The sequence below is a fragment of the Arachis ipaensis genome, chromosome B07 (genome assembly GCF_000816755.2).
Source record: "Arachis ipaensis cultivar K30076 chromosome B07, Araip1.1, whole genome shotgun sequence".
NCBI lineage: Eukaryota > Viridiplantae > Streptophyta > Magnoliopsida > Fabales > Fabaceae > Arachis > Arachis ipaensis.
Genome location: NC_029791.2, coordinates 17812682 through 17817415, shown reverse-complemented (window position 1 = coordinate 17817415; position 4734 = coordinate 17812682).

Below are 4734 nucleotides of genomic sequence, written 5' to 3'. Positions count from 1 at the left end.
AGAAATTTAAATATTTAGATTTAATAATTTTTATACTAATAAAATTTAAAATTTTAATAACATCATACATAAACTAACAAAATTCAAAGTTCTAAAGTAACAAAATTCAATATATAACCAATTTCTAGCATTATTGTAAACCATGTTAACTAATAGGCTGTGTTTATTTTTAGAGACAGAACAAAACATGACACTGAAACGGAGACAATAGGATGGAGACACTAAAAATTATCTTTTGTGTAGTGTGTTTGGATACGATGGACAAGACAATAATGCAATGTCTAGTATTATGTTTGGATACACATGAACAAGACTAAAATATTATATGAAATGACTAAAATAGTCCTGTGATTCCAAATTTTCTACATCAATACAAATTAATTTAATAAAAAATGAGAGTACGTAGGAGTACAGACGGAACTTGAAAAAAATATTTGAAGAGGCAAAAAATTTTAATAAAAAAATATATTAATATTTATATTAAAATAAAATTTATAAATATAATTATTTTATTTTAAAATTTATTATTAATATGTAGGAATACATATGGTTAAGATTAACAAAAAAAATAAATTTAAATTTGATTAATAAAAAATTTTGTTTAAGTTAATAAGTCAAATTAATTTTAAATAAAAAATTAATTTAAAAAAAATCCATTTTTACATGAAAAAACAATTAGTTTTTGCATATAAAAATATTTTTTATTTAAAAAAAACTAATTTTTTTTTATTTAAAAACTGATTTTTCTTTATAAAAAACTGATTTTTCTTTAAATTATATAAAATCAATTACAATTTATAAATTATTTTTTAGCATTTTAAAAGATTAATTTTACTTTTGCTAATATTTATCTTTTAAAAGTTTCAAGATTAATTATTTTTGTTATTATTTTTATTACAAATCAAATAATATAATATGAAGTTAAAATGGTATTGAAGTAAAACAATATAAAGAAAAGAATTATCTACCCCCAATAAAAAATTCTACAGAAAGGAGAGAGTACCTGGAAAAGAAAGAGATAGAGGAAGAAAGGAAGAAAAAAGTATCTCTGAACAACGCAATAGGAAAAATAAGAAGGGGTAATAGTGGAAAAAAAGGAAAACAAAATTTATAAAATTGTCCGTGTCCACTCTTCCAAATTCCGTGTCCATCATTGTCCTTCGTGAAAGAGTGGACACAAAAGTATAAAAAACTGTCTCGGAGACAATATGTCCACTGTCCATGTCTCTGCTTCCAAACACTTTTTAAACAAGTGTTGTCCATGTCTCCGTGTCCTGCCCTCGAAAACAAACGCTACCATAGGTACCGAATTTTTTTAGTGTTGCATATCAAATTTTAGGGATCAGTGACTAGTGTACACTATTAATGTTAAATATATGCAACACTAGTTTTCTTGATATGCAACACTAAAATATATATATATGAAAACTATATGTAACTAAAAGGTTACTAGCCAAAAACTAAACAAAACCACATTAATTTATATTAATAATTAATTTTAAATTTATGGAATTCAAAATTCAAAAAATTTAAAATTAATTAAGTAAACCTAATTAAAATTTATAAAAACCTTCTTTTTCTCTCTCACATTAACCTACCCACCTCCAACAATCACACACACAGACCTCTCTCTCACCAATGCGGCTGGAAGTGCCGGCGACTTCCATGCTCTCCGGGACGCCCTCAACAAGCGCATCCAATACAACTGCTTCAACACGAAGTCCACCTTCGACTTCGTCACCGATAAAACCTTCTCTTCTTCCCTCCTCAACCACCTCCTCAATTAGCTGCAAAAGGATGCTGGAAGAAGAGCAGTGTGGCGGCGCCGTTCTTGGAAGACTGGATTTCTGGCTCTACTATGTTACCTACATTTGCGGAAGAACTATTGGGCTTGTGTACAGCAATAACCTAGGACAGATTGCGGAGCCAGGCACGAGTTGTGACATTTCTACACTTGTGATGGTGTATGCCTCCTTTTCCTTCTTCGGTCGCTTGCTTTCGGCTCTACACGACTATATTGGTAGCAAATTATACTTTGCAAGGACTGGTTGGCTATGTATTGCACTAATACCCTCCCCGGTTGCATTCACATTCATGGCGCTATCACAAACTCCCCTCGCACTCCCCATAGACACGGCGTTGATAGGCTTCAGTTCCGGATTCAAGTCCCATGCTTCTCATCAGTATAGCCATGAGAGGGATTATAAAAAAAACATTCATTTAATATGAAAAAAAAAAATATCCTAATACTTAACAAAAGAAACATCTAATTATATTTTAGGAAAAATAATTAAATATCTATAAAATTTTAAAAAAATATGAAATTTTTAAAAAAATAGAGACATTCATATTTGCAATACAAAAAAATCCGAAAAATATATAAAAGAACATCCATTTAGTATGAAAAAGAAACATTCTGATACTTAGCAAAAGAAACATCCATATATATTAATTCGTAGAGATTTTGAATTCACCCAAAAGTATTTGGCTGATTTTTAGAATCTCAAGAATCTCACTTTAATTTTATCCTAAAATATAAAATACAAAAGTCGCAATGAGAATGAAACAAATCGCAGGCATATAAGTTCCCTTAAATATAGCTACTTCTAAATTTATTCCCCTTCTAATTTTTTACGATCATTAAAGTCCCATATAAGTTGTTTCAAAGTTGAAAATTCTGCCTTATTAATCAAATGCACAATAAGCACTAGATAGCAAAAACTGAAACTTCAAAAGTAGAATAAGTAATAGATCAAATAATTAACTTTTTTAATGACAAAATTGTATTTTACTCAACAATATGCCATCGTCAATAAAGCACATGAATTATATTTATTTTCCTTAATCTTATAGTTAACATACACAATTTGAATTATACCAACCACCAAAGTTACCATATTATTCATTTATTAGAACTGTATTTTGGTTTAATAAAGATATCACTCAGAGTATGTTAACTAATGATCATTATCGAGTGAGCACGCAACTCATACGCAGACTTATCTGCAATGCCAACACACTCAATACAACCATAGAAATACTCAAATAAGTGAAATATTTCAAGTCTCACTCAATTTCTCTTACAATACACAAGATACAAATTCCAATCCCTCAAAACATTTCTATCCAAAAAAAGACAAGACATTTTGTCTCAAGTTCAAAATAGAAATAAATTTTACAAAACTGAAAAAAAAATAGAAAAAAAATATATAAACAAGCACAGAAAATAAAATAGTTAACTTAACTTTTATTTATTTTCATAAAGCTGTTTTTTTTTATTCCCACAAACAATTACAAAAACTGAACCTTTATTTATTTTTATCGTGAATTTTTACAATACACACACAAAATTAAATTAAATTAAAAAATAAACAAACAAATATATAAACTCAGAAGATTAACAATTTCAAAAAAATTTTAAACAACTAAAAAAACCCTAAACCTCCAAATGTTAAAAAAAAAACAAAAGAAACTAATCAGAGAAAACGGTGATAACAAGTGTGGAACAGGAAGCACCAATACTATTGAACGAGGGCGGTACAGGATGTGACAACGTTGAAGTGGCGACAGTGACTGAGTGATAGTGGCCAACAATGAGAGTGAGTGAGGGTGGCAGTGGCGGTGGCAAATGGTGACGAATGGGGCTGACGGCGAAAGACAAAGAAAAAGGAGAGAGAAGCGAGGTTGCGATGTTGCACAAATGAAGGGGAGGTACTCACAAATTCAAATTTAGGGTTAATTTTACCGCCAATAATACATAGCCTGTAACCAAAACGGTTTGTTTCATTTAATTATCTTACCATCGAATTTTTTCGCCCCTAAATTCGATGGTAATAGTCGTGCCAATTTTTTCTTTTTTCCCTCCAATTATTTCTGTCAAATTTATTGTCAGAAAATTGAATCTGACGATAACTTTTCACCCAATAAATTTATTGCCAAATTTGCTAGTAAATTTGCCAATAAATCTGTCACTAATCTTCAACAATCTAACAGTGTTCAATTTTTGTAGTATATATATATATATATATATACTTTTCTTGTTCCCAGGAGTGAACATAGGTGGGCCTTAGCTAGTGGCTTCAACCCGCTCTTCAGCAACTAAGAAAGAATATGATTTGCCTTCCTGCAGACATGGACTTTTACAGTCACTATTGGGTCCCATCCCGGGACTCGAACGGATAGAGCGGATGGTCCAACTACATAATTTTTTCTTTTTCATTACTTTTATGGTCGTGTCTCGTGGCACGGCCTACTCTGACCAAGACTCCACTTTTTACTCCGTCCATAGAGTGTCTGAATTTCCTGGAATGTAGATAGACCAAAAGAAGGAATGAAGGGATAAGAATTGGAATTATATATATATATATACGCACTAAGCGACATTTCATTTGCCTTCTAAGTGTGCTACTCCAACCCCATGTTGTAAGTCCCACCTTTTTAACAGATTTTAAATGAGTCCGTGTAACCAAATTAAATTCATTTAAAATAAGCCGAGCCTAACGAAATCAGACTAGGTTTAAATTTTATTAATTTTTTATCCAATGAATACGTTGAGAACACATATTAGTTTAAAAAAAGTTTATACTTCACAAATGTTATTTAAAATTCTCTTTTCGGTGAAATATTGATTTTAAGATACATTTGTGAGTTATAAGAGAAACAGAAAAAATATTTTGGAAGAAGGAAAAGAAAAGAAGAAAAAATATATAAAAAAATTAATTACTAAATAAGTTA